Genomic DNA, 12,185 nt, shown 5'->3' with positions numbered 1-12,185 from the left:
ACAGTGTGACAGTGTCCTGAATTAAAACAATGTAAAAGACTGACTAACACCTTTCTATCCGTCAATTCTTTGCAAAATCCAATATGTAATTTTGACTCGACATCGGATGTAGAGACCGATTTACCTAGAAAAGGACTTGAATCAAGTGTTGTATTCCCGGCATGGACGAGTCGTCGCATGGCATACGTCACGGTGACTATTGGGGTAAAAATAACAGTTACATTTACACAGTCCCTCACTCTACAACACGTACGTGTATGGGGGACTGTGAAATTACGTGGTACAACAATTTTGCAACTCAAAAATATAAACATCATGACCACTTAACCCTGTAACAGTGGCATTTTATAATGTATTTCTGATTTTAACGTACTTTTTTGAGATATAATATCATTATTGCAGAGTATGTTGTGGTGGTAAGCTATTTTATTCTTGTAAACCTTGCATAATCAGTAGGAATTACTGGATGGCGTGATCACTAGTATATTTTTGTCCCATTAATCCGTGTTTTTTAGTGAAAATATACTCTATTTTGGGCAGTTTGGCTATATTTTCAGTGTAGGTGCAGAAAAAGTTGGCTTCATTTCAATCACAGAATTGGATATGTACTTTTGGACATACTATCATGATTTATATTTCAGTCAGTTTGACAGTGGTTGCCATGACATATACTGATAAAGGTTAATGACAAGACCAGATGGCGAGCTGGTCGAAATCAACCAAAAACATCTTATGACTCTGCAGTTTTTAAGATACAAGACAGTAGCTGTAATTCTAAACCAATGTTGTTTGCGATTTTAACTAAGGTGGTATCTTTGTGGAATGTTAGTGCAGACTATTACCCCATCAATATTAGTTAGCGTTGACAATGTATAGAAATATTTTCTCTAGACAGCTTGACGAGTAATTAATTGATTATGATGTGTAAAAATTTCATGTGATTGGTTGTTTGTTGGAAGGCAAGGCCTTGGAGTCTCTTATACTGATTGTAATTGGTTAAGGGGTGACAAGAAATAAAGATTGATTTAATGCTGTCTCGGGTGAAAACCAGGGACTTGGCAGAGAATCGTTTTGGGAACATGAACGAAGCTTGTGTGTGTCTTTTGTCAGCCTAGCGTGGAAACGACCGAATCCCGGTTACCTAAGTGAAAGGTTTTTAACCATCAAAAATACCTATCACAATACACCCGTGTTCTTGCTGTTTATGATTGGTTGAATCCCACAATCCAATGCGCTTTTATAATGGAAATCACAAGTATGAGGTTTGAACTTGTCGCCACTTTCAATAATTGCCGCTGGTGACTCGTTCTATGCCTTCCAATCACCTGAAAAAATACCTAATTAAGCTTGGTAACCTCTCACTCTGTACTCGTTGATCTGCGCAACAATCAAAGTAGCCATCTTTGTTTATATGAGACCCACCCATACATCTCGCGTCTGCGTGGCGCGACGACTACCGCCCTTTAAATATATAGTAGCACCATCTTTAATTTAGTTGACAAACATTTAGGTCTATGTAAGAGATGTATTACACCAATAATGTATGTCTGACCACATGCTCAATCTGATTAAAATCTGATGTAGTGTACGGGCTTTAATTATTTTGGCTATAAACTTATTTTTAATTGTATTACTTTTGTTATTAATGTCTTTTTATTTGATTATTACCAAACGCTTCAGCGTGGTATTAAGAATTTGTTTTCAGGGTTGGGTGATACCAAGGTTGAAAATGGTTGCACATATGGGTGTAATTCCTGGAATTGCAATAGAGAGGGTTCATGCCGAAATACAATATATAGTGTTTCCATGTTTCGTCTGATATTTCTGTGGTATTCTGCTGCTGTAAATAATGCAAGATTTGTTCCGAAATTCAGTGTGTTGTGTGCACTCCAGGGTTACTCGTTTTTTTCTCAAAACACCCCTATTTCTTAATGGCAGAGTCCAATAGTTTCACCCCAACTGGGAAATCTGCATTGTTGCTTGAATGAGAGCTAATTAAACACATTTTCCAGACCGGCGAAAGTGTATGCAACAGCCAATTTTAACAGCCTGTCACGTGATTTTAGTCTGAATGTCAACAAGAAAAGAGGCTATCCATTTTACGCAGGAATAATTGGGAGTAGAATATGTGAGGGATTGTATCAACAGAGATGTGTATACTGAAAAGTAACATCTATCCTTCTTTTGCATCACTTAGCATTTCTGTTTTAGTATACTGGTTTGAAAATGTTGAATTTGCATGATTTGCGATGTTTTTTTAAAACTGAAACTCCCCTATTGATTGAATGTCGGGTTTGAAGAAGAACGGCACACCACGTGATTCGTTTGAATACAATGGTGAAGGGTTGACACAAATTTATGTTGAAGTTAAAAGTTTCTCCACAGAATTTTGCATTGGCAAACATGCCATGCTACTGCGGTACTCCACTGACGGGATGACTTTCGTCGACAGCGGTCGTCGCTGAGCCGCGCGCTACAACTTCGCTTGTGATGTAACTTGTTAGCCGTGGATTGAATGAATCTTCATTTCCGGTTAAAATGTTGTTCATTTGGCGTTGGTAATCTTTATTTGTGACTGGGTAACGTCACAGCGTCGCCAGCAGAAACCTCCTAGTACTTTGATCTTGATGGTTGCGCCTCCATGGCAATCGCTAATTTTACTGCGGGGAGGGGGGGGGGTCTTCCTAGAGCCCTTCAGGGTTTATAAAACTCAACATACACCAAGTTCTATCAATCGTAGTATTCCATGTGATGTACACTTAATATGCCAAAAATGTTGCTTAACGATTTGAATTGGATAAAAATAGCAGACGAAAATTTGTATACAAAATAAAAGTAGTCCGGTTGCCAATGAAAACAAGCCGGTAGGCTGGTTGGCGATGGTAGGACATGAACGTGAAGCTAACGTCGGTTTATAACTAAAACCGGGCACCGTATATGAAGTTCGCAAAATACATTCAGTCTTAAAAGTCACTTAATTGTATTGCTAGGACGTATTCTGCCGTTAAATGTATTATTTCCAACCGTTTTGCGATAGTATTTTCTAGATTGGAGGCAGTATTTACATTTCATTCAAAGTTCAAAGTTGCGTTGAGATTACGTTGATACAGTGTAACAATGTCTGTCGGCGCCGGTGTACATAATCATTTAAACACTGCTATCACAAGACTGGTAGGAGGTAATAAAGTTGGCGCGAAAGTATTAAAAAAAAACAGTTTCTGACTGTTGCCATGGTAGCTGTGGGCCAGGATTGTTTTTTTCCAATTAGTGACGGTACAACCTGCCTGTCATGTATGAACAAAATTAGCTAAGAGAGGAGTTAGAAGCTGTTGCTGGTGAAAATTTACCCCAACGTTGGGGTCCATTTTCTCGGTAATGAAAATAGACATAAAAACAGTAAACTGTTGCCTACACTCAAGCTGAGTAGAATGAGCTATGTCCGTGCTTTTTAATTAAAGAAATGTAAGGTGTGATACATTTGGCGTGAAGGTATTAAAAGAATCAGTTTTTGGATGTTGCCATGGAAACGGTGGTCAGAATTTGTTTTCGGATTTTACAAAAAGTAACTTTGTGCCCACACTCAAGGAACTACATCGGGGTCACGACTCGGTTAGCCTTACTCAACTGGTTCGTAACCAGTCTTGTGATTGGTTGTTAACAAATGCTGAACAGGCCACGCCCCCAACTGTGCCGTGCGTTCGGGCAAACCGTTAGGATTTCCTAAATGGAGTCAATTTGTGTAGTTTTCTTGATTTATTCTGCAGATATCGGTAAAATGTAGGTAAGGCTTTGGCGAAATTTGAAGGCGCAACTAATATTCTTCAACCTGGCATTTTTTTTAGATTTTATTTTTCATTTTTTTCGTCTGTTTTTTCGAGTTTAAAAAATGTGAGCTGGCTGGAGCCTTCATCCCTTGTCTATTTCTTACACTATATACCAGCCGATACCCCCCCCCCCCCGCGCTCATAGGGAGTGCGTACAGTTGATCATAGTTCCTGTGCTCCCTGTGATCAAAGGCGCCGACCACGCGCGTTGGAAATAAATAGAACGCGTTGCGACGAGTAATCTCGCCTGCATCTTTCACTCACGGAAACGCACACACATGCTATTTCCGTATATTGAATACGTTGGCAACGGAAGGGACAAGTTTAAATCATCTTTGTATTAACACAACTTGAAAGCAACAGTTTCACACTGAATATATGTTTATAAATTATCAAACTAAACATTCAATGAAGCGGACTGCGACGGTTAAGACGAAAAGACAAGGCTAAGACGAAAAACATGTGACAGTACGAATATGTTCGTCTACTACATGCCCCGGGACTACACGTTCAAGTATCCAACTTCCCAATACAATTTTTTTTTTAGTATCAGCAATAATTTCTAGTACTGCCTGGATAATTGCGTATTATTAGTTTACATCAGACATAACCCTGTACAGGATTTTTTAACAATGTCTCAAATTTCCGAAAGAATATTCAAATAAGTTGGGATGAATATGAATTGAATGTCCATCTTTTACAAATCAGCTATTAAGGTAGCGAGAAGGTTTTGTGACGTTTTTAAATAAAACATTCTCTGTCTGTTGTCTCGTTCAGAACAGTAATTTAGGTTATACATCTATATATCAAAAGACTAAGTATAGAGGTGCAAGTTCGCACAAACTGGACAGACATTGTTTACATAATTATCACGTGACATCAAACATGGCGAACCTTGTAAAAATGACTAAGTACGCGATTGCGAGAGCACACTGCGGAATTTCCTGGTGAAATTTAAGTTATGCATTGTAATCAAGTCCATTGAAATGCGTCTCCGATAATCAAAAGACCTATTATTCCGATTTCTATGCAGGTTTGTTTTTTAGTCCCCAAAATATTTCATACTTGGCACCTTTAACAGACTATTATTCTGTGACAAAGCATTTTCTTTAAAAACCCAGACATATTTCGCACCATCATTATCTTTTGAACGATAACTGCGAGTTTGAATGTCCTAGTCCGAACGCACTTGATTTGGCGGCGGTCCCAATGAGTCGTTCTCGATCAAAACTTCAACTCGAGAAAAACGCGAAAAACAGTTTTGGTTAATAAAACACTGTAGATTTGCTGCATTATTATAAATATACACTAAAAATGGCCAAACATATTAACCACTGATATCATAGAACTCATAAAGAGTGTCAGATAATGAATAATTTCAAGCTCGAGCGTGAAAAATGAAGAAAACTGCTGGCATTTGAGTCCGTACTCCAGGAACGTTCGGGTTTTCTGTCATGAATTTGTTTTCGCGTATCTGTTGACCGACTTAATTAGCTGATTATTAGCTGAATTGCTGTGTTATGTCTGTCATCGTGTAGGCCTATTTGAAGTTTTGGACGGAACTTGGCTCAGTGGTTTGGAACTAATTACAAGATACCGTCGCTATTCTGACATCCGTAGTTATTAATGTAGTGAACGATTAATCAAAAGATATGACGTATTCAGTACTTAGTGTGATTGGCTTTATGATTGAAGGTTACGCCCTAGAGTCTTTTTACTGCATTGTAATTGGTTAGAGTTTTGAAAATGAATAAAGAGAGTTTGAGTTGGTCTTGGCGAATACTCCACGACAGACGCAGTCCTGGGCAGTCGAGTCTGGGTCCGAGAGAGTCCAGGGGCGAGCCTTGAGGCAGCCCAGTCTTGGGCGAGTCTTGGGTCAGCCTTGGATAGTCTTGGGGACTTTTCCCCAGGGCGCTGTGTCTTATAGAGTGCTCCAAAAGATCGACTAAGACGAGAGCTGAAACGTATTTCGTTGTGTGTGCCTTATTTGACTGTAAAGTTAAAGTGACTTTCCCGATCCCGTACCTCAAGGGGACGAGATAGAGAGACGAGACGAGCTTCCCCCCTGAAAGTGTGGAAAACCCGAGAGAAAGAGAATTTTCCCCCTGATACGTGAGTGGAGATCCCGGGCAGGTGTTTAACACACATTGACATCCTGTGAAGAAAAGTGAAATGACGAAGATATGTCTTTCTTGCGAACCGAACTAACTGGCTCGATGGCAGAGACGAAACCGCGCTTGACGACTAACACCGTTAACAGTATGGCACCGATGAACGACGCTAAAGACATGAAGATTTCAGAACCCCTTCGGAAGGACCAGTACCGGATAGGACTGTATAATTAAGAATTGAACGACATTAAAGACAAGAAGATGATAAAGAACGACCCGGACTAACGCGACAAGAGAAGAGACGCTTATAGACTTTGATTAGAACTTTAGCTATCTGTGTATTGCTTAGAGAACTGCTCGCTGGACACTGTAACTGACACTGTGTAACTCAAGGACGTTGAACTCTTTTCCACAACCCTAACCCTATTGCTCAGTAATGTAATGTATTGTTTGCTTTTCCTATCGTTTTTTTTTTTACCGTTTTTTGTGATGTCGAATTGTATGTATGTAAGCGCCCAGATTTTTGTTTTGAAATGATATTTAGTGACGTTCGAGGTCCTTTATAACGATTTAAGCGCGTTTCAGTGGACAAGTATTTGCAACACAGTGTTTTGAGTTGTGTGATGTTTTATGGAGTTTTAATGAGTTAATGAGTACGGATTATGATGGGAGGAATGATGCCCCCACGTGTTTTTTTTAAGAGTTTTGAGATTTGTCGAGTACAGAGATATCGACGTTTTAAGAGTTGTTTTTGTTTATGTGTTGTTTCCGGAATACTTCTGACGCTTTTTGAGTTGATAGCACCTTTGTAACGTTTTTTAATGTCTTTTTGGGATGAGAGTTTGGTGCGCTTATATACGTATTGTTTGATATCGCAAGCTTTTGTTCATGATTGACAGGATTATATGTAATTCAGTAGTTTCTATCGTTTTAGTCTTTTTTCCGTCTTTTTGCCAGAGAAGTAATGTGTTATGAAAGCGACATTGTCTTTGCATTCTGTTTCCACGCCGTATGACTTGTGTTTAGATTAAAGACTTGTGAGTTCAGTTGAAGTTTATAAGCGTATATGACAAGAGTTTGATTAATAGCTTTTTATTCATTCTTTATTAGTTACCGCTTTGCAATGCTTTAACCGAGAGACGCATCCCTGGTAATCACGTGATCATGCTGTCGACTGCAGCGATTGGCTGATCGCATGGTTACACCGCCACGCCTTAGTTTTTTTTGACCTTTTGATATAGAGTTTGTAACCTTAGTAACGGAGAAAGTGAAGCGACGGGTTATCTCAGCGAACCGTTTTGAGAAAAGTGAGTCGATTGGTAGCCTTTCCCTTGTTTTTTTGATTTATAACCGTTGATATTTGAGACTTTATAACCATTGTATTTAGACTTTATAGTCATTGTACTTAATTAGTGTGTTTTACTCTTTTTGATTTATACCTTTTATTAGTATTGTATTTAACCCGTAGCGATGAGTAGATGACGGTATCTTTGATTTATGAACGTGCAATGCCAAGAGGCATATCTCAGTTTGGGTGAAGGGATGTGTCATGAATTTGTTTTCGCGTATCTGTTGACCGACTTAATTAGCTGATTATTAGCTGAATTGCTGTGTTATGTCTGTCATCGTGTAGGCCTATTTGAAGTTTTGGACGGAACTTGGCTCAGTGGTTTGGAACTAATTACAAGATACCGTCGCTATTCTGACATCCGTAGTTATTAATGTAGTGAACGATTAATCAAAAGATATGACGTATTCAGTACTTAGTGTGATTGGCTTTATGATTGAAGGTTACGCCCTAGAGTCTTTTTACTGCATTGTAATTGGTTAGAGTTTTGAAAATGAATAAAGAGAGTTTGAGTTGGTCTTGGCGAATACTCCACGACAGACGCAGTCCTGGGCAGTCGAGTCTGGGTCCGAGAGAGTCCAGGGGCGAGCCTTGAGGCAGCCCAGTCTTGGGCGAGTCTTGGGTCAGCCTTGGATAGTCTTGGGGACTTTTCCCCAGGGCGCTGTGTCTTATAGAGTGCTCCAAAAGATCGACTAAGACGAGAGCTGAAACGTATTTCGTTGTGTGTGCCTTATTTGACTGTAAAGTTAAAGTGACTTTCCCGATCCCGTACCTCAAGGGGACGAGATAGAGAGACGAGACGAGCTTCCCCCCTGAAAGTGTGGAAAACCCGAGAGAAAGAGAATTTACCCCTGATATTTCCATTGTTATGCAAACGAACAACGAGGGATAATCCTCTGACAAACATTACTGTCCCACTGTACATGCTGACAGTTTACAAACAAGCTAATCCTTCAAGTGTCTCAGATAAGACATCTAATAAAACGGTTTTCATGGTGAAACAAAATGGCCGATGTTTGAAAAAAAATTGCTGTGTCAGAGTGCGACACTGAGTGGCAGATTTTTCTTTGCCTCGTCTGTCAACGCTTTCTTTCTTTTCTTCGCCATTGCGTTAGAAACAAAATGTATTAGTAAAATAGAATATTGACTTGGAAAATAAAACGATTTAAAAGAAAGTTGTGCAAAGTTACAGTACTCCTTTCGCACAACCTCCCGCCCGCTTCCGCTTTCCAATCACCTTTTTCTCTCGCTTTTGCGACCGCTTGTTGAATTCAACCGGACAATTTCCGCTTTTCTTTCGACCGAGCAAACCCCGAAATATCACCGCCCACCTGCTCGCTCGCGCGCATTTAAAATTCGGACTAACAGAATAATTTCCGAGGTTCACATTGTCTTATAATTGTCTTTCTGGTTTTTATAGATGTTGAACAGCTGACAAAAGTTCAAATACTTTTTGTTTTAACTATATATAATTATATGCACGCAACCTGACCCTTTGACCTCGATTTAGCTTGGACTGAATATTTTATTTTAAACAATATTCTGACGTGAAATACAAAATGTATTTCAACACAATTTTGTAAAATTATTGTTGTTTTCCCCCGATGCTGAAGGACCGTAAAGCTAAATGGCAGTTACATGCATGGGCTGAGTGAAAGAAAATATTTCTAAGCCTAAAATAAAACCTAATATTACACCTCTTTGTGTATTTGTTAATTTTACATATGTTTGTCATGAAAGTATGTTTGTAAATATCTAGACAATCTCGTCTTTCGTTGATAATTTCGATTGTTTGTTTGGAATGTCGATCCCCATTGGTTTCTCCATACTGAGTTTAGGAAGGGCGTCGATCAACACCGTGACAATCAGCCGAGAGAAGACAAACATTGACCGTAATTCATGGAGATCATGTCCGTAATTTGTGGGCTGAAACCCCAAATAATTAATCAAGTATTATTATTTTAATATATATTTTATTTTACATCGCAAAACTAAACCATGCCCAAAACAGAGCTAGAGTTGTTCGCGGTGAAACAACCGCATTGAAGACGATGCAACTTCAACTAGCCATTTCTTACCTTGAAATAAAAAAAATAAAAATTCGAAGAGCATCGGGGAAAATATTAATAATCATCCTTATCAATCGCTTGCTTTATTTTATTCGAATCCATGAAATTCACGATTTTTTTTACATTGTTGGCAACTTCCGCGCTAAAAAAGATTGAAAATGTGGGTGTGGTTATTTTGCAAAGTCCTGTTGATAATACGGACAAATATGGTTCTGTGACCCAGTTCGTGCTCCGATCAGGTGACTCTCAGCCAATCAATGATGTTGTAACAAAGCATATTTGACGCTAATTGAAGGGTCGTCGTACAATCCAATCACCGGCGTCGATTCACATAGTTGTTTGTGCTGTGACAGGCTTCAAAATTATTCGCTGAAAAACATATATTTTGACAAACTGATGGAATTTGACCTTAGTTCAAAAAGAAAATACTAGGCTAAGATACGTTAGAGCTCACGCGAATCAGTTTTCTCTGCAAGTTGTGAAATAAAGTAAACCAGAGTAGCGTCGATGATTTTCAGCCCTGAAGGACTTTGAATTGTTCATCGACTGGCCACCAAATAGTTATGGCTATAACTAAATTTGACACGTTTTTCTTTTAAGCCCAATAAATTATTCATACATGTCAAGCTCTGTTCGATTTTTTCAGGGCATGTGGCCGTTTTTAGTCGAAAATATTTTTTGTGGGAACACTTTTGCGGTACGTATACGGTATAGACCGAGCTCATTCAATGATCGTGACTTAATTTTAAAAATTGAATATCAAATTTACCAGACGTGGACCGATGTGGATTCGATATCGTTATTTTTGGAATTAATCACTAACATTTCCTCGTTTCTCTGCTCTGTCAAAAGGAGTTACTTAGGCTTTTTTCACGTAACTGTCTCATTAAAATAAAAATATTACATCTAGAACAAGCACCCAAAACACGTAACAAGAGGTCCCAGTTCAGTTGCTTTCACGATACAAGTGTAATACAGCTATTTAATAGATTTGAGGTGTCGTTCAGAATGTAATAATAGTTAATACTAGTTGTATGTTCACACTTCACTATCAAAACCACCATTTCGACCACTCATGTGCCAGTGATCAGTGTTTGGGCGAGCGGTCAATGTTTTCAATGAGGAGCGAGCGAAAAAAAAAACGCGATTAAAATGCGGTCGGTTTCCGGTCGGACAAAACCGCGTGGTCGGAAATTAAGCGATAAGCGGTCGATGTAAAAGCGGAAGGTTGGGCGAAATGAGTACTGTATGACCATGTTTCTCCGACGAAGTCTCGACTGACAATAATGCTGACAATGGACGTTAGATAAACACGCATTGTTTGCAACTGGAAGCTTATCACCCGTTATATCAGAATCGTCAACAACAGAGTATACAGATAAGATTTTATCATTTAATTCCTTCCAAAGATAAACACTATGCAAATATCCACGAAACGGCAGTTGTAGTCTTTTCTGCTAGTGTTTTAAAACACTAATTTGAGCAACGTTATTTCGCAATTTCGATCCTTTGTAAACCTGGGGTGATGTATCAAGGTCTAAAGTAACCGTTTTATAAATTTTTGAAAAATCAAGAAAAAAGTGAAAATTTCCCTTCTCGCTACCTTAAAACAGTTCACCACCACGATTATGGTGAATTGGCGAGTTATCAACGAAGACGACGGGACGTCTCCGATCATGAGCTGGCTGGTTCGAATTTATCCACTTTTACAGTGATGAATATTGCGTTCGAGTTGAGTTACTTGTATTTACAAGCTTGATTTACATTTTTCTTGGGGTGTTTTTTGTCAATGTATTAAATATAAGTGCGTTGGGAAATAGCATAATTATATTGCGTCAGTGAAAGAGGCTGGTGAGACTGTGTCACAACGCGTTCTATTTATTGCCAACGCGCGTGGTCGGCGCCTCTGATTGCGTTTATTTTGTATTTTTATTTTCAAAATGTATCACTGGCTGCGTTTCTTTTTTACATCTCGCAACTGAACGTCCAAGCTGACTTTGTATTGGCTGTAAGAGCAATCCCAGTGGAGCGGATCGCCAATACCATGTTCATTTGCATATCGACCATGAAAATACCGAAAACATTATTGCATGGGTGATATGCAAATTTAATAGTTTTAGTCAAAATAAGTGACTGCCTAGAAGTACCATTATTCTTGTTCAAATTTCATTTCACTCGGCAAGTATATCCATGTACCCAAGCGTAAAATATCGTACTTATAAATATTGTTTATTTCTGCTATGTTTCGAAAAACGCTACTCTTGAAAGGACTAATTTCTTTGCTCCAAGACCTCATTTGCATATGTGGTGTGGAAATACCGATTTTGATTTCAGGGACGAATTAAAATAAACTGCAGTACATATGTAATAATGTGAAATACTTCATTTTCACTGTAAACATTTTTCCGCTAAAATAAATTCCAGTGAAAATGCCATTTCCTACATACCCCATTGAGACTTGACACAGCACAGTGAAAATTGGATTCACACGTGATGCTTGAAAACGAAAATAATTAAGTGAAATTCTATGTGACTTCATGAGAGTTGGAAATGAACAAATTGTATGACACCCAACCCTACTATTCCATACACAGTGTAAACTACACCCCCAAAACATTCATTCACCGATGTATTCTATTTGACTTCTCAGGAGAAATTGAAATAAACAAATTATATGACAACGAACTTAATTATAATTTCAGCTTCTGGTTCAGCACTGGTTAAATAAACTATCTCGTCTCTATGCCAACTTGAAGTTATTCATTGCTTACACCATTGACTTCAAAGTCTACGTTTCAATCCGAGGATTAATTGCATTGGAGTGCCAGTCTTT

The sequence above is a fragment of the Saccoglossus kowalevskii genome, chromosome 1 (genome assembly GCF_978046115.1).
Source record: "Saccoglossus kowalevskii chromosome 1, keSacKowa6.1, whole genome shotgun sequence".
Taxonomy (NCBI): Eukaryota; Metazoa; Hemichordata; class Enteropneusta; family Harrimaniidae; genus Saccoglossus; species Saccoglossus kowalevskii.
The sequence above is the reverse complement of the archived record's forward strand: the minus strand, read 5'-3'. Positions refer to the sequence as shown.